At 34.0% G+C, this 20002-nt stretch overlaps 1 long non-coding RNA gene across 2 annotated transcripts in view; it reads right to left on the bottom strand.

Moving 5' to 3' along the window:
* Positions 1-20002, bottom strand: part of LOC118602771 — a 594064-nt gene that overhangs the window by 491839 nt on the left and 82223 nt on the right. The window contains exon 1 of one of the 2 annotated variants that reach the window (XR_004950749.1): positions 9176-9283. The exons of the other annotated variant lie outside the window; for it this stretch is intronic. This is a non-coding gene — a long non-coding RNA (uncharacterized LOC118602771). Of the gene's footprint in view, positions 1-9175; positions 9284-20002 lie in introns of those variants that run through there. 2 annotated transcript variants of the gene reach the window in all.

The raw sequence follows: 20002 nt of genomic DNA, 5'->3' as shown, positions 1-20002 counted from the left end.
TGTAACTTATCTCTAAGAAGAAGTCTTTTTAATTTGTATGTCTTTTACTATGAGCTGCCTCAAATTTTTCAGAAGTACTATTGAATTTAAAAAATACTAAATGATATAATTAACATAGGCATTTAATAAGTAGTAACCAAATAAATGAAGAATCTTACCCTGATTTCGTTTAATTCAGTTTTAAAATAATTCTCCTCTATTACCCAATACAAATTAATAGTGTAAAAGAGGACTTTTATGCATTTTAATAGGTGTGAAAACATCTAAGGCCTTAGGCATCCTTCAAATGATGCTACCTGAGAGCATCATTTTTGCAATATAATACAGCTCAGTCTGTTTAGGCATCACTTTGGTTCAGATCAATTTCACCCATGTGATAAAATCACCTTTAATTCTCCTTTTTGAAAGCAAGTTATTAAAATATATGAATATCAGAGTTAGGATACATGGGTGTGTCTAACACATCTTGTTTTTTGTTTGTCTGTTTGTTTCTTTCAGTGATACTGTGATCCAATATAATCTTATAATAAATGTTTAAAGTTGTACAGACTTTTACTTGTGCTTGAGAACAACAAAATTTCAAGTGCCAATCATGTCCATTTCCTGTAATCCTAAGAACAATTCTCATAAGCAGTGAGGGAGCCTAAACGTGAGATTCTTTCATTGTCCAGAGTATGTGACAACCAAAAATCACTGAACAAAAAAAAACCAGAATTGTGATTCTAAAAATGGTATCCCAATAACTTCTCTTTCAAAACATTTTTTTTCTTGCCTGAGCTATGAGGAAAGCAAGCTTCCAAAGGACACTAACAATTAATTAATGAGGTGACGGTTTTCCAAACTACTTATTATTTTTCTGTTGACATTAAATATATATTAATTGAAGGCAAATTCCTTTCTGAAGACTATAGGATGACCGCAGATTTTTATATAAAAAGAAAGAGAAATCTTCTCTTTCATAGTCATAAACAGAATATGTACAATTTTCTGTGATCCACAGTAAAGACGGTGAGAGTGGATGGAAATAAAAGAAGGTGGTATCTTCTACTCTTGAGTGTGGGCTTTGGAGACAAGAAAAATAGATTTGAATCAGGGCTTTGTTACTTATTAGCTTTAAAATCTTTGACAAGTCATTTAACTTCTCTGAATTTCATCTACAGAATAAAGATAATAGCATGTGTACAACAATTAAAATATTTTCTTTAATGATTACTGGAAACTATGTACATAAAGCACATAGCACCTTACTTGGTATGCATCAAATGCTCATTAACTGATGGGTGGCACTCTTCAAGAAGAGAATTCTTTCAGATATCAACTGTGTCAGAATTTTGCTCTTATCCTTTCTACTACTGTAATTATCGCAGTTGCATCAGTAAAATAGCCAAGGACATAAACCATATCTAAAATGAAAAATATTTCTATCCAGATAAGCCTGGAACACACAAAATGACCAGAAGTTTATAATTCCAAAGTCATTCTTTGTCCCTCTTCTCCAAAAAATTTAGGAAAGAGAGGGCTATTAACCCTAATTTATACTATATTTGCTGAAAGAATGATATTCATATCTCATTTTTTTTCAGTCAAACATTAAGTGGAGTAGGTTACATAAAGCTGAATTAAAAAGCAAAGTTTATAAAGCCTCCAGTGATTTCCTAAGAAACAAGATAGTATAACTTCATTAAGAATGGAAATGAGGCTCCTTAATCCCACTGCTTCAGAAAATGTTCTTTCAGTGCACAAAAAAAAGAAAAGCAAGGGAGAAATAAACACTTAGGTAAAGATAAAGTAGAAAGGGTGGGGAGAGGGAGGGAGGGAAAGAGAGAAGGAGAAAAAGAGGGAGACAGACAGACAGACAGACAGACACAAATATTGTCATTCTCAATAGTGGCCTCTATTCTATGGCCAGAAGAATTCTGTTAACTTCTATGAAAAAAACAAAGAAGCTTAAAATCATTACACAGAGGTATGTGCATATAGTGGTCTGTTAAATACTTTTTTTGTTAACATTTCACCGTTTTTCCTCTCTTTTGTTCTGTCTCTCCCTCTCTCTAATTACAGATACTCACTTTTTTACAACCTCCCCCTTCTTTTTTGCCCTCTTCCCTTCCTCACCACGAATAAACAATATTTAATAGGTTTTCAATCCCTTGCTCTCTCTTCTCCTTCTGGACCCCTCCCCTATAATGCAAATTTGGTATGCTTGATGTTATCCCATAGGTCCCTTAAATTGTTCTCATTAAAACTTTTTTCTTTAAAAAAAAAAAAAAAGACTATCCAATATTCTGATGCTAGTTAACTGATTTACTCATTCAACAAATATTTAATAACTCTCTACTATGTGCTAGACATTTTTCCAAGTATTTGGAACACATCAATGAACTAACTAAAGAGATGAAGATTGTTGATCTTCTACAGCTTACACTGAAAAGTATGAGGCAGATTGTAATCAACAAACAACTGATAAGTACATCTTATATTAAATGGGATAGTGACCAATGCTGTGAAAAAATGAAACAATGGAGCAGAATAAGAAAGACTGGGAGCTGGGTCGGGGGCAATTATAAATTGAAAGGTGAAATTAGAGCAAAATTTGAAAGAGAGCGAGGAAGTGAGCTTAATGGATACTTTATAGGATGAGGGAATAGGCAATATAAAGACTTCATGGAAGTTTCCTATTCATGATAGCAACATAGGAGCATCCTGAACCTACTTCCTGCCATGGCCACAAGGAATCTATAATAACACACAGAGCAATTTCCACTAAATAAAATTCAGAAACTAATGAGCGACTCCTACACATCAGACAAACATGAATACCCACATAACCCACATCGAAATGGGAAAGAAATGCTGAGACATAGTCTCAACATAAATCATACCCCCACATAGCACCGTACTATTAGGAGGGAACTCTCAACTCCTAGCTTCTCCCTGAAGAGCAAAGAGTTTGCATCCCACATTAAACACTCCATCTTTTAAGACTCCCACATAAGGGACAGGCCTCAGAACACCTAGTTCTGAAAGCCAATAGGGCTTGTGTCCATGAAACCCACAGATTTTAACAAACAAGACAGTTCTTAAGGAGATCACAAGAACTTGCTGTGCCTGTCCTCACCCAAACTCCTCCAATTTTGTAGAGAAAGGGCAAGTGAAAAACTTTCATCTCAATCTTTCCCTGAAAGAAGCCTATCTGCATGCTGCTACTTGCAAGTGAGTCTCCTAATTTAATATGCACCTAGGGGCTGACTGGAATACTCTCTGGATTAAGGGGAAGACAGCAGACACCACTTTCACCTTTTCTCTTGAGTCCACTCCAAATTATCAATATTTCCTTGCGAAGAAGCTTGTATACATGTCTAGAGCTCCAGCTCTTGTGGCTATTGCCCAAGGGACAGGCCCCAACCAATGGGTCAAAGAAAAAATCGAAAGAGAAATCAAAAAATATCTTGAGGCAAATAAAAATGGAAATACCACACACCCAAACTTATAAAATGCAGCAAAAGAAATTCTGAGAGAAATTTATAGTGATAAATACCCATGTAAAGAAAAAAGAAAGTTCTCAAATAAACTTTACCCTACAAAGACTAGATGAAGAACAAATTAAGCCAAAGTTACTAGAAGGAAGGAAACAATAAAGATCAAAGTGGAAATAAAGAAAATAGAGAATAAATACAGACTAATAAAGGATTCCAGTAAATTTACAGGATATAAAATCAATACACAAAAATCAGTTACATTTGTATACCCTAACAATGAACTATCAGAAAGAGAAAATAAGAACACAATCCCATTTATAATTGCATCAAAAAGAATAAACTACTTAGGAATAAATTTAATTGAAGAGGTGAAAGATCTATACATTGAAAACTATAAGACAATGATGAAAGAGATTGAAGAAGACATGAATCCGTAGGAAGATATTATGTGCTCATTGACTGGGAGAATTGATATTGTTAAAATGTCCATTCTATCCTCAAGTAATCTACAGATTCAATGCAATCCTTATCAAAATTCTAAGGTATTTTTCTCATAAATAGAAAAACAATCCTAAAATTTGTATGGAACCATAAAAGAACTCCTAATAGCAAAAGCAATCAAGATAGAAGAACAAGGCTGAAGGCATCACACTTTCTGATTTCAAACTATACAACAAATCTGTAATAATCAAAACGGTATGATATGGACATAAAAATAGACACATAGACCAATGAAACAAAATAGAGAGACCAGAAATAAACCAATGTATTTATGGTAAATTAATGACAAAGGAGAAAAAAACATTCTTTTCAATAAACGATACTGAAAAAACTAGATAGTCACATGCAAAACAATAAACTGGACCTGTATCTTACACCATACACAAAAATGAACTAAAAATATATTAAAGACAAATTTAAGACCTAATCCATTTAAGTCTTATAAGAAAACATGAAGGTAAGCTCTTTGACATTGGTCTTGGCAAATATTTTTTGGATTTGACACTAAAAGTGAAGGTAACAAGAGAAAAATAAACAATTGACACTACATCAAACTAAAAAGCTTCTGCATAAAAAGAAAACCATCAAAAAATGAAAAGGCAACCCATGGACTGGGATAAAACATGAAAATGTTTGCATATATCTGATAAAGGGTAAATATCCAAATATATTTTAAAAATTCTCACAACTCAATAGCCTAATAATAATAATAATAATAATAATAAATTATTTTTTAATAGGCAGAGCAACTGAAAAGAGATTTTTATAGCAGGCACATGAAAGGGCTCAACTTCACTAATCATCAAGGAAATGCAAATTAACACCAAAATGAGATATGACCTCACACCTGTTAGAATGGCTATCATCAAAAAGACGAGAGACAAGTTTTGGTAAGGACGTACAGAAAAGGAAACACCTGTGTACTGTCGGTGGGAATATAAATTGGTGCAGCCACTATAGAAAACAATATGGAGGTTTCTTCAAAAATTTTAAATAGAACTACCGTCTTATCCAGAAAATCTATTTCTGGTGTATACCCAAAGGAAATGGAAACACATTATCTAGGAAATATGTTCACTCCCGTGGTCATTGCAGCATTATTCACTATAGCTAGGATGTGAATATTTCCTAAATATCCACCAACAAATGAATAAAGATACAGTGTATATATATTATGAGTACTATTCAGCCATGAGAAGGAAGGAAATCCTACTATTTGGAATAACATAGACCTTGAGAGCATTACTCTAGTTAAATAACTCAGACAATGGAAGATGAATACTGCATGGTATCACTTATATGTGGAATCTAAAACAAACAAACAAACAAACAAACAAACAAACAAAATTCTGAAAGTCAAACTCTTGGACAGAAAAGTCATTGCCAGGGCCTGACAGGTAAGGGAAATAGGTTGGTAAAAAATATGGTATAAAATTTCAGCTGTAAGATGAATAAGGTCTGAGGATCTAATGCATAACATAATGACTAAAGTTAGTAACTATGTATTATATAATGGAAATTTGTTGAGAGTAGAAGTGTTACACACACACACACACACACACACACACACACACACACACACACATATCCTAAGGCCAAAATTTACCTTGCATGTTTTGAGAACAGCAAACCGGGGCTACAGCAGAGGAAGCAAAGGCTATATATTAGAAAATTAAGTCAGAGAGATGATGGGAATTTAACCATATGAAGCCTTTTAGACCATTGATAGAGAAATAGGGAGTCATTGGAGGGTTTTGAGCAGAAACAGGACATCACCTGACTTGTTTTAAACAGAACATTCTGAAGTTAAGAATAGACTGAAAGAAAGTATGAGTGAAAGCACAAAGACCAATTAGGTTGAATTTGAACTAATCAAGGGACAATGAGGATAGTAAAAGCTGTTGAATAATTAAATATATTTTGAAGCTGGAAGATTTCCCTACGGAAAGGGTGTTGGATGTGAGGAAAAGAGGAAACTGAATGACTTCCAAGATGTAGACCCTAGTATTTGGAAACTGACATGAATTGTTCCCATGATTTTGTTTTACTTTTACTAAAAATGTATGCGTTTTAAAATAACTTTTGCCATATCGTAAGACTTTTAAAATGTTTATAAATGGAATTATATTGCCTTTTTTGACTTTACATTATATTTTTAAATTTATCTACCTTGATCTATGTAGATCTAGTTCATTGATATAATTGCTCTATAGTATTTCACCACATGACTAAACCACACTTTTATATCACTCTCCTATAAGAGGTACTCTGGTTTTCTCTACTTTTTTTCACTGTTGCAAACACTGGCACAGCATTTCTCATATGTATCTCCTTGTGGATATATGAAAGAGCATGTAAATTCAGACATCGAAACTTAGAGCTGTTGTGTATGCATGTCTTTCAGCTTTGTTAATTCCAAATTAATTTCCACATTCAATAAACCAATGTATACTTCCACCAGCAATATATATCAGTTCTCATTTTCCTACATGCCTATAAAAGCTTGCTGTTTTCAGGTCTTATTTCTTGCCAGTTGGAAATATCTTGTTTTAATGTATATTTTTCTGATTATTAATGTGGTTGACCATCTTTTAATACATATATAACTCTTTTAGGTCCGCTCTTCTATAAACTACAGGTTTCTATCTTTTGCCAATTTTTCTATTGTAATGGTTAATCATTTTCCATATTGACTTCTAGAAGTTTTTTATGTAATCTATAAAACTACATTTGCTTTTCTGATTTAGGTCCTGAATCCTCACTCAAAATTTATTTTTTGTATGTTGTAATGTAGATGTCTAATTTTATACTTTTCAATATTAACAAATTTAATTAACATTTTTAAAAAAACTTATTACATTATTGGTATTTATTGCCTCCTCTGACAAAATATAAAATTCTCTCACCACTTAAATGAAATCTTATGCATATTGTCTTTTGTCTCTTTGCCTTTTGCTTGATATCATGTTAAGATTTTTCCACATTGTTAACTAAAGCAGTTAAGTTTTTTTTTTTTGTCACTGTTCTATGGTATTTTCATGTATAGCTATACCACAATGTATTCATCCATCATATTTTGATGAGCTTTAGTGTTTTTTCCAGTTTATGTTTATTACAAATAATGTTGCTGCTTTGAAGTTTCTTGTACATTTTCTATGTTGCATATATGTGTGCATTTACCTAAGAGTAAAATTTCTAAGTTATAAGAAATGCAAATATTTAACTTCATTAGGTGTTGCCAGTTTTTCAAAATGATGAAATTTACACTCCTCACAACAGTGTATCAAAGATTGAGATCTTCCATATTTTCATCAACACACTATAGTTAGAATTATTTTTAAAACATTGTTGAAAAAAATTAGAGATCTTAATAAAAGGAAAATCATCCCATTTTCATGTATCGGAAAACAATATTAAGATAGTAATATTTCCAAAATTGATCTACAGACTCAATGCAATCCCTATTATTACTCCAGTTAACTTCTTTGTAGAAATTGACAGGCTGATCCTAAAATTTATTTGAAAACTCAAGGAAACTGGGAGAGACAATACAATCTCAAAAAATAACAACAAAATGAGAGGATTCAAATGCTGTCAATTCAAAGGAATCTAAAAGAAGGGCACCATTTTTAGTCTTTGCTGCTGTTATTTGAGCTTTGTTTTAATTTGCTACATGCTGATTTCATTGCATGAATTATATTATAGTAAATACAGTGTATCACATGTGCTTATTAACTAGATGTGTATCTTTTAGACGATGACGAATTATATATTTTGAAACCGTGAAATTAAGATTCATGGAAGACAAATTAGAGTAATTAATCACATTATCATGTGTCACTCAGACAGACTAAAACAAGACTACAATAAAAGGAAAGATGGAATCTATTTACAAATTTGTAATTTAGGTGAACATCTGATACCTGCTAAGCAACATTCAGATTTCAAATATGACTCAGCATCACTTTACTCCTTTAATTGGACAACATCATTATAAAATTTTAGTAAGCAAGCAAAACTAGTTTTGAAGAAAATATATTGCCACTTAGCAGCTCGGTTGTCTTTATATCTAAAATATGTTAGCCCCGGGAACACAATCATTTCTGCCCTTCATAAGTCTAGTAAATAAACAAATCCTATTTCATTTTTTTCATCTTTTCTTTATCAATTTTTAAGGATCTTTTCTTTATTTTTCACCCACCAAACATGGGTTTAGGATGTTGCAATCAACTGATCAAGGCATTTTCTCACTAGAATGATAAGTCTATAAAAACTTCTCAATACTTTGCCTCCCTCATTCATCATTAAAGCCACTTCCAGATTAATACCAGAAAACAATGATTTATTCCTTTTTGATTCAATAACATCATATGAAATATATAAGTTGTTATCCTATAGATCAATAATTTGTGTCTTTATGGAGATATCCACAAAGAATTTTTTAATTGGATATCAAACTTTCTGCCTTTTTTATCTTAAATATCCTTACAAAGTCCACTGCAATGTACTGTGGATAAACAAAGAATATGTAATAAGTAAATATAGCATAATACATACGTTCATAATACATATGCCCAAGAATTCCAAATATAAAATTAAGATTAAACACATGGAAAATCAAATCACAAAAATAATAACTTAGAGTATTCAATTTGTGATATCAAGAATACATTTTGAGAGTTTAGTAAAGAAAACCCTCATGATGATATATTACTTGACCCTCAATGGATAAGATGATGATGAAAACTCAGAGGCTTCTCCCTTGGGAAAAGGTCAAAAGTAAAGCTTCCACCCAATGTTCAGGACTTCAAAAATTATTACAAAGCTAATCAAAAAGGTATGGTACTGGCATAAAAACACAGAGCTCAATGGACTAGAATTGAGAACCTAGGAATATGGACAAAGGACAAGAGTGAGAAGTCACACAGCACACCCCGCAGGCTCCGATTGCGCGGTTCGCCTCCCTGGGCAATCTCACACACTTGGTCCCGGTCCCAGCCCCTGCTCACTGGCATCTTTGATAGTATTCAAAGGATAGAATATTTCCTGATAAAAGAGACTGGGTGACGGAGCCAGCTTCCACATCTTTGCTAGATGGGCTGGGTGGGAAACAGAATAAAGCTCAGAATAAAGCCTTTCAAGGAAAATGCTCCTGAGACAGGCAAAGATGGTCTCTTGGGACAATTTTTAAATACCTTAAAGCTCCCAGGGGGAACAACTGGACCTGTGTTCGAGCTGCTGCAGTCTTGGACTTTGACAGACGTTAGATTAGAGCTCTAGGGTTCTGCACCAGAAGTTCCCTGGCTTCCCCAGACCTTTTAGGTTCCAGAAGGCTATAGATTTGCCACCCGCATGCGCAGTTCACTGCCTCTATCTGGCTTCCGGAGGTTTTTCCCAGGCTCAGTATTTAGGCCAGAGTGTTTTCCTCACACTTGGCTGTGCCTCTGGTGTGCAGCATTGCCAGACTGTGGCTCAACCAGGCGGAAAAGCGGGTATCAAAGAGTCTGTCAGGATTAGGTACTGCACGATAGGTGACGTGCACTAAACCAGTGGTCCCCAACCTTTTTGGAATCAGGGACCAGTGCTCCTATGAGAATCTAATGCCTGATGATCTAAGGTGGAGCTGAGGTAGTGATGCTAGCACTGGGAGCAGCTGCAAATACAGATGAAGCTTGGCTTACTGGTCCACTGCTCCCCTCCTGCTGTGCCATAAATCTGTACGGGTCAGCGCCCCAGAGGTTAGGGACCCCTGACTATTAGACTCCTTATGAATAAGTCTGGGAGAATGGGTCTTCGGTGCTGGGGCACTCAAATGTTTCTCATCTTTGGACTCTCCTGCTGCCTGGTAGATAAAAAAAATAAATGAAATGAAATGAAATGAAATGAAATGAAATGAAATGAAATGAAATGAAATGAAATAAAATAAAATAAAAATAAGGCAAAATTTTTTAACAAGGCTGTAAAGACTTCCCTGTTTGATTCAGTCCTCAAGCCCTAATTCTACAAATAGAGCTAATCATTCTTGTCTGTGATACCTCTGTCTGCATCATTTAAAATAATTACTAGTAATACAATTGTTGAGTGACTTTAATATGCCAGTCAGTATACTAAGAGCTTTGCATATGTTTTCTTATTTTGTTTTTATAATAATCTGAAATAAATTCTATCACTTCCTTTATTTTTTATGTATGGGAGCCTGTAGTATGAATTCATAATAAAAAAAAAAAAAGCATCTTTAAAACAACAACAACAACACAGTATCTGTCTTCTAAGGAAAACCACCAGTAGAGATGAGAAATAAGGTCACATACTTTTTGCAAGAGCTTTTTACATTAATAAGGAGGTCAGTGTGAAAGGCAGTAAGATTATTATTTTTCTAAACACCTACTAAATGCCTTCTGGAAACAATAAGAAATCATGAAGATTTGTGGTCGGACAATATAAGGTTAAGAACTTTTAGTGGAGCATGGTTCCTGATCAGTGAGCCATCAATCTTTAGATTACTAATATTAATATATTTTAAATCATACATGCTGGTAGAGACAAGGAACATTCATTTTACATTAGGAAATTTATCAAAGGTTACATTTCAAAAATAAAAGGAAAAGAACACATTTTTCCCTTTCAGGTGTTGGGGGAAAAAAATTGATAAAAATTAAGCCCCTGCTCCTGGTTAAAATTTTTAGAAAGCAAAGAAAAACACTGTAGTCATTCCCAGTGACATCAAGAGCAACACAATGAAATGGACTATTTCCATTATTATTTATCATTTTCCTGGAAGTTCTAACCAATTTCATAAGCTGTTAAAAAGAAAGGAGTGGAAAAATTACCATTAGTTGAAGAATATAATATTATGTTCCCAGAAACTTCAAGAAAATAAACTGAAAATTCCTAGAATCAGTGAGTTAAGTAAGAATATTTTAAAATTAACATGTATCTAGTTTTATATAAAATAATGAAAACCATTTGGAAATATGAAAGAAAAACTTTAGAGTTACAAAAGATGTAAAAAATAAAATCTAGAAACACCACATAGAACAGAAAAATATATAAGACTTTCATGTAAAAGGCTACAAATTTTCCAGAGATATGAGAATTTTAAATTTAAATATGAAATGTAGTTATTATTCCATATCCTATGTGGGGAGACCCAATATTGCAAATGAAATTTTTGCCTATTTGTTAATATCAGTACTTTCCACTCTTTTCCACAGTAGGCAAAAACTTCTATAATAAAAGAAAGGTAATAAGTATACTGAAGGAAACTAGACGAATGAGACACAGTTGTGATCCATTGCATACTTTGCCAAAAATAAATGATGAATAGAAATAGCTATGTAGAAAGGTCATCCAAGGGTGTATGTGGGGTGGCTCTGAGGGGGAGGAGACTGGAATATGAAAGGCCGGTAAGAATACAATTGTGGCAAGAACTAAGAAGGAAGGTAGGAAGGAAAGAAGAGGAGAAGCATCTTTAAGAAAAAAAAAAATTGACAGTATTTTATGAGAACAATGTATAAAAACCTGGAAGGGATAAGAACCTAAGATGACCACAGATATCTATAGTGTTCATGTAAATGTGTAAGTTAACTATGATGAGAGTGCTTGGAATGAAAACGTGCAGCAAGTAAAAAAGCCTTCAAAGAAAGAGAACAGTAGAGAAGAATGTGGCTAGATAATAAGGACAGTGAGAAATGGAGAGTTGTATATTCACATATTGTAAGTTTCAAAACAAAGGAGGGAGGAAGGAACCGTGATCTATAAGACAAATGCGAGGATTATTGCTTAATTTAACAAAATGATTCTCTTATTTCAAAGAATATGACAGCATTTTCTAGACAATGAACTTAATAGAAAGAAAATACATTTGGATTCTAGTTTAAAATGTAGTTGCCATGTGACCCTGAACAATCCTAAGTCTAAAAGTCAATGTGTTTTGTAACTCTATTAGATTAGAAGCTTCTTGTGGGATAAAGATAATTCTATTCGGACTTCATAAATTCTATAGTCTATGGAGCAGAATCATAATGAAGAAATCTGGCAATGTAAAGTCTCACATACTTATAAAATCTTCAAGTCATCATAGCAAATACACACAAAGTTATTTAGCACAGGTGTTTCTGAACTTGAGAAACATTTAGGGAGTTCAAAATACCTGTGGTTCTCATCTGTGCTAATGTTAGTACACAGAGACATAACATTAAATGTTCCATATTTCTAAATGACTCATTAGCTGCTAAGAATTTATTATAGGAAAGCCAAACTTTCAAACATCTGTATTTATTTGGTAGTTTCTATAATTATATTTCTTCATTTAAATAAAATTCTAGAGAATATGGAATTACATGGAAATTATATGAATCAATTGATATTTTATATATGAAATATTATTTTGATATACCTCTATCATCAAGAGTATTCTGTGTTCCTAAAATATACACCTATCTTTGCACTTAGATGATACTGTAACTATTAATATTCAAATCTAACTTTTTCACTAAACTGAAAGACCCTTGGCACAGAGACCATCTTTTATTCATTTCTATATTATTATTTACAAAACAGTATCTGGCTATAGTAGGAGTTCATTTAATGTTTCTTAACTAAGTGAGTGAATTAATTAAGATAATAATTTAAAAGTTGCATTCTCAAGAAGTAATTACAAAAATTTCAGTAAGAACCTCCAAGATAAACTATATTAATTATTCAATTTACTAAATTATGGGAGTTCTATTAAAGAGTTTTCTGGTTCCCTCATCATTTTAATTTACAAATATTATTTAGTTTGAACCCTAGTTTAGAAAGTCCTTCTGTATACTGTTTTCTTGCCTTCAACACTTTGAGCAAAATCAATATATTAAAGGTATATAATAAAATGATTTTAAAGATACAACTTTTGTTGACTTTCAGAATTCATTATTTTGTACATCATTTTTAGTTAGAAAGCATGTGAGAGATAAAAATTTTGAAGATTTAAGTTATTCTACACTATGTGAGCCAAAGATTTTATGGGTGTCAATGTACAGAATGAGTTAAAGTGCAGAATAAGGTGTCTTGGTATTTATATTGCTCTGAATAAATTTGCCTGTCTATATGCACAGTATAGAGAACTTGAGGTTGAAATTCAGTTCAGTTCAATAAACATTTATTCAGCACCCAGATGGAAAAGTTCTGTGTTGGGTACCATAATCTGCAAAAACACAAGCCCTCTTGAAGCTCAAAGTCCATTGGGGAAATCAGGCATGTGAATTACAATTAAAGGTAATGAGTATGACACGAAATGCTCTATCTCCGTGACTATAAATGAGTTGTTTAATATCTATAATCCTCAATTTCCTCATGAACAAAATAAAGGAAGCAATAGAACCTCTTTCAGATTATTGTTATGAGAACAAAATAAAATAATGTCTATAAAACTCTTAACATAGTACCTGGCATATTAAAGTTGCTGAACAATTCAATTAATTTTAATTATTTTAAATGATGCAGAGAGAGGTATAATAGACAAGAAAGTGATTAGCTCTAAGTTTTGACAATTGAATAAAAAAGAAAATAATTTATGAAAGAAGTGATATAAATTTATAAAAGACAAAGAGATCACGGAGATCTAGTTACAAACATTGGTTTTTCCACTTACTAGCTATGAGATTCGACAAACCCTCTGAGATTCTGTTTTCTGACCTGTAAAATAAAAATTATATACCTCATAGGGCTGTAAAGAGGATTAAATAAGACAACGTATGTGAAAATATTATCTGACACATAGCAAGCACTGACAAGAAAAAAAATAAGAAAGAAGGAAGGGAGAGAGGGAAAAATAAATAAGACTGCTAAGGGATTGAATCTGTTATCTATTACTGTGTAGAAGAGTACTGCAAAACTTAGTGACTTAAAATATCTATTATTTCACAGTTTGTGTGGGTCAGGAATCCAGCTACGGCATAAGTGGGTTCTCTGCTTTTAAGGTATTGACTAAGTCTGCAGTCCTCACAAAGCCAACTGGGGAAGGATCCATTTCCAAATCCACTCACGTGGTTATTGGCAAGATTTAGTTCTTCGCTAGATATTGGACTGAAAACCTCGGTTCCTTGATGACTGTTGGCTGTAAGCCACTCTTAGTTCTTTGCCAAGTGGGCTTCTCCATAGGACAGCTCACAACATGACAACTTGCTTCATAAGAAGGAAGAGCCAAGAAAAGACAGTGAGAGAAAGAGAGAGAACAAGATAGAAGTCACAGACTTTTATAACCTGGTCTTGGAAGTGATATCTCATTACTTTTGCTATAATCTATCTATTTAAAGCAAGTCATTAGATTCAGCCCTCATACAAGGGGAAGAGAAGAAAATTACTTTAGGATTGAATACCAGAACTCAAGGATTAGAAGTTGCTCACCACAGGTGTTCACACCAACGGCAAACATTTATAAATAGAGTGGTTAGGAGCATAGACTGAAGCCATACTGCTTGCATTCAAATCTTGGCTCTTATTACTTAATAACATTATTCAGAACAAGTTATTTAACCTCTTTATTCCTCTGTAAAAGTAGAAGAAAATAATTCGTACATTAGGAATAAATAAATTAAATATAAAGTATTTAAACAGTGCCCAAAACAAAGCAAAACCTAGTAATTGTTAGCTGTTGCTGCTGTCACCATCACTGTTGTTTTAACTGCAGAAAATGGTGACAAAATGCACCAAGTCACAGAATGACAGAAAATAAAAGAGAAAAATGACTCAAGTGAGTCTGTCTTTTCTTGCAACACCTTTTCCTGAGGCATCTTGGGAAGACATGTTGTCTGGATCAGGTTGGCAATTTGAAACGAGCACTGCAAATCGGTGAGTGCATTATATTCTGTTGCAACAGGAAGTTACATGGGGGCAAGGAAACAAAAGATCTCCACGGCTTGGTAATGCGATGAGCCCTGTCACCATGGGCAGAGGAGAGTTTTCTTGATAATTTTTCTGAGGCAAGCCTGCAGTTTTAATTAAATATATCAAATTAGAATATTGCTACCTCCCAACTCTCTCTCTCAGAATGAAAAAATCTAGAAATATGGAAGAAGCAGTTGCAGTTTTTATAAGTGATAAAAACTGTTAATTTTGCAGTGAATTTTATACATGTTTTATCACAGCAGAGAAATTGTGTTATCTCTAGTTCCTCTTTTTATTGCTGGTAAGCCTCAAAGAATTACAACCAGTGAAATAGTCCCCTTTTCTCTTGAGCAATAAAGAATTTCCCAGAAGAAAAAAGAATAATTTCATGTTATCACTACATATTAACTCAAATATTTGGGGATGTTGTAGAATAACACTTTTAATTGTCTAATCAAGAAGATGTCTTATACGCTTAAAAATCTAGATATAGTTTTTTTTTTTCTCTGCTAACAAGGAAGTACATACGTAAAGTACTCTTCAAATGAAATAGCCTAATGCTCTCATTTCAAAGATGAGGTAAGTGAAGTCAGAGGGCTAAGAAACTTGCCCAATTTACACAACCATTGAACTATAATGGAATAGTAATGCCCATACTTATAATGATAACATCAGTGCTAGGTCAGGCACTCTGCCCTCTGCTGAATCCTTCCCAATTTTATCTCTCTTAAATCTCACACTAAGTAATTATTATCCCCTTTACATATGAAGAAACTGAGGCTGGAAAATTCATTTAATCATTGCTTTAATTAATATTTTTGAGCACGTTCTCTATGCCTCCATGTGATGCACTGGATTTAAAATATTGAGACAACAGACCTCGTTTCTGCCCTCAAGGAGTCTGTCTTAGTGTAGGACTGGGAGGGTAAATAAACAAGTAAACAAATAAATATGTTCATTAAAATTGTAATAGGTGAAGAAAGCAACTACAGAGCTGTGATTAAAACTAAGGGAAGGAGGACAATCAACCTGAAACAGGTCTCTTGGAAACAGTAATACTTAAGTGAGCCTAGAAGGACGAGAAGTAGTCAGGACAGGGTCCCTGGGTATTATAAGAGAGGAAACAGAGGGGACGAAGGACCTAAGAAAGGAAAGAATCTGTTTAAAAAAAAAAAAAAAAAACTGGAAAAAGTGAAAAGCAGGTTAAAGGATCATACTCCTAAACCTCTGAGTCTACCTAAAAATTATGAGATAACAATAATCTTAACAACAATCTTCATCTTTAAAACTGATCATGAAGAGATGAAGAGCTATTTATGTTGTTTCTTCATGAACACAAATTCCTAAGATGAAAGGGATCTTAAAGGAGAAAGGGGATTCCTTCCTTCTACAAGTCTCAAAGTGAGACTGCACGGGAGCTGAAAACGGCAGCAGAGCCACCTCCCACTCTCTCCCTGAGGCACTGCCAGTCGAAGGTAAAGCTTGCTTCCAAAACCCAAAGCTGAAACAATTGCTGGAGTGTGTGTGTGTGTGTGTGTGTGTGTGTGTGTGCGCGCGCACGCACGCGATGTTCCAGTGGCACTTCTAGGTACAAGAGTAACAAGTAAGTCTTATCTCAGGGTTGAAGAGAAAAGAGAATTAACAGTTCTTGGGCACCTCTCCCATGCCAAGGAAGGTTGTAGGCCCTATGCTCATATTATCTCATTTTTTTCCTCATAGCAAACTAAGACATAGGTCTTTTAAAAATGTAGCTCAGAAAATGGCTCAGAAAAAATAAGACTTCTTACTCGAATTTTTGCAGTAAACTTTTTACTGCAAAAATTAAAATTTAAACGCATGCCAAATTTACTCCAGGATATAGTTTTTATATTTCCTTAATGCAACTGTATTTTCTGAGGTAAAATATTAGGGTAGAGTGGCAGAGTTCATAGCATGGGTGGAGGAGAATTTCACTGCATATTGTGATATACAAGCAATCTTTGGCTTAGCAATTCCTCGTTGAGTACATTACCAAAAGCGGGTTAGTGACAGATGATGTTCTACCCAGTTGGTTGACAACTGGATACATTTCGATATATCCTGATCATTTGTGGGTTATTATTCCTGGGCAGCCATAGATAAAATGTAGAGAAACCTTGAGCTATAATTTAGCATTTAAATAAAGGCTCCCTAAACTGCAATCTGTAAGAAAAGGCAGATACAACAAATCTCTTAGGATAGCCTCTGGTATAGGCAAACAATCTGGCACTGAATGCAAACACCCCCATACATCCCACATATGTGTGCTGAGTCAAGATGCTATTTGAGTATAAATTCTTGCCCAGCAGACTCTGGGGCTCCGTGCTTGCTTTTAGAAATCATTTTGTGAGGTGCTGTCCCAATTCTCCTTTTCTACACTAATGGGCAGATTGCCTTACAAGTACAAATCATTATCAAAATAGACCAGGGATTTGACGGTACCTTTCATCAGCAATTTCAAATGCACTAGCTGGATGTGAAGGTGAAATGAATCAACCTATTCCTAAATGCAGGTGAGCAGAGCTACATGTTAGCTTCTGGAAAAGGCAAGTGTAAATGAGGCTCACAGTCCCCTGAACTAAAGAAAAAAATATTTCAATGCAGTAAGGTGTTACTTTTCTCCATTCCCCCAAGCAGTTCTTAAATTTTAGATTGGCTTCTTTTTCCCTCTTTTAGCTTTCTCACTCATTAAAAAAAAAAAAAAAAAAAATGCCAGAATATGTGCATTAGATTTAAATACCTCTTAAAAAGTTATATAAGTAAGTGGCATTACAGAAATGCCCAATTGAAACTTACCAAGTAAAAATAATAATAATTCAAAAATAAAAATAAAAAAGAACTAACATTTCTGAGCCTCATATTGTGGCAGGCACTCTGCTATAAAATTTACATATGAGCCTGGATATAAAATGAAACTTTACAGTTGTCTGAGAATTTGGGCTAAAATTACACATCTATAGAACACGGGAGGTAAGTACCTCTGCATTCTGAAGACAGCAGTAAAGAAACTTTATTAAACAGTCACCTTGGGTGCCCTAGAAGTGGCCAAACCAGCTCTTAAACCTTCAGTTTATCACTCCATCCAACTCATAAGGTTAGGTGGAGGAGAGTTGCCAGTGTACGGGGGAGTGTGCCCACTTCTCTCTAGTGAGAGAAGTATCTTGTTCTATAATGCCCACAAACCAAGAGACTCAGCACCAAGATAAAAACCCACAGATATCTAGAATGCCTGAAAAAAAGAAAAGGTGGACATCTTTCTCCAAAGCTGGATGTTTGATGACCTAAAATAACCCATAGGCCCAGCTTGGTGCTGTCTTGAGAGAACAATGTAGGAAGAAATATCTTAGTATTTTGTAATGCGTCTTCTAGAATTTTGTCCTAAGTCAAGATTGTACCTATTTTCCATCAGAAAATTCTGAAGGTGAAAAGATGACTAGAGATGCCTTGGAGAACAAAAAGAGAGGGTAGCAATAGAATTATGGTGTTTATTCGTATTTGTTATTGAAGAGATAAAGCAATCTCTTTGGGCCAGATGGATACCATAGAATATAACCAGCTTCGAACCATATTATTGAGATTACCCGAGTCAAAGGGATACTATAAGTTTCCTTGGGTAAACTACGGAGACAAGAGATAGACTGGTTAGTGGGTTTGACAGACCAGATATAGAATTCATCATTTATATCAGCAACTGCCCAGTGTGAAAGTCTGTAATAGGCATTCAACCAACACACATATTTATGTCTTACAAAAATATGAGCATTTATCACAACACAGGAAGTGACAGATAATATAAACAAATATGGAATTTCATATAGGACAAGATAAATAAAACTAACTTTGACCATTTTCCTCCCCTTTTTAACTCCAAAGCAGTTGAAGGGTGAAAAAGAAGGAAGAAGGAGTAGAAAAATATTGAGGAATACAAAAAGGAGAAATCATGCTCTTTCTCCAATATAGATGAAATAGAATTGAAACTAAAGTTTAAAATGTAGATTTGTCTAGAGGAAACCTTTTATAATCACATAAAATTTAATCAAAATGGAATTTATTCTTATTAAAATGATCTAAGGCTATAAAGTCTTCCACAAAATATTGTTGAAATAAGAGAAGTACAATAGAGCATGTTTCAAGGCAATCGAACAATAAAATAGTTTCCAGATTGAACCGCACCATGTTCAGCCTACTCAATAAATCAGTCATATGTTACTTTATATTAACTTATGACATCCCTGCTACACAGAGCTGAGAGCAATAAAGCAATTCATTCAAGGTCACGTGCTTTGTCAACGATCACTTTATAGAGTTCACACTAAAGTCCTTCTGATTTCTAAGTCTCTTTCCATTACACAGTGAAATATAGAATTTAGGTTTATGTGGGCAAGTGGTTAAGAGATTGATTTGAAGAGGAAAGCAAGAAAAGTCATAAGGTACTTATGCATCACATAGTAAGACTATTCTGTCCTCGTCTTCTTCTTTTAGTAAATCAGGTATGGAGATTTAACAGGAAGCCTGAGAATGGGGACAGGAATAGAGAAAGATTAGATGTGGCAAACTGTGGAGGGCACATTTCAAGAAGAACAAACAGCAAGAGCAAAAGAGAAAACTAGCTCTCTCTCTCTCAATGTAGTCTTCCTTTTTTAACCAAAATGCCATCTCCCCTGCCCTCACCCGGTATGTCAGGAGTTCATAGTTATAGTGAAGATTTTCTGACCTTACCAACCAGAATTAGGACTTTTCTCTCTGGTTTCATAGTCTAAACCAAATCATTTCATACTCTAAACCAAATAGTTTTTCTTTAATTTTATGTCCCCTTCTCTGTCTTTACTTTAGATCTTGTTTCAACTGTAGTAACTGTGTTCTATTCATCCTTGAATATCTATATCTAGCAGAGTATCTGACACATATTGGACTTGTTAAATATGAGAATGAACAGATAAGGATGGGGTAAGAGGAAGGGTAAACACATGAACTTAAAATTACTAGGTAATCAAATTCATCTGTGAGAAGCAAAATTTTCTTAAAGAAAGAATTTAGTACTAATTAATGCAGACTCTTATAGGCAAAGTAGGCATATTTTGGGGGGGAAAAGGTAGATGAGGTTTAGTTTTTGATTGGTTGGTAGATTAATATTT

Source organism: Rousettus aegyptiacus, unplaced genomic scaffold (genome assembly GCF_014176215.1).
Source record: "Rousettus aegyptiacus isolate mRouAeg1 unplaced genomic scaffold, mRouAeg1.p scaffold_m13_p_5, whole genome shotgun sequence".
Taxonomy (NCBI): domain Eukaryota; kingdom Metazoa; phylum Chordata; class Mammalia; order Chiroptera; family Pteropodidae; genus Rousettus; species Rousettus aegyptiacus.
The sequence above is the reverse complement of the archived record's forward strand: the minus strand, read 5'-3'. Positions and strand labels throughout refer to the sequence as shown.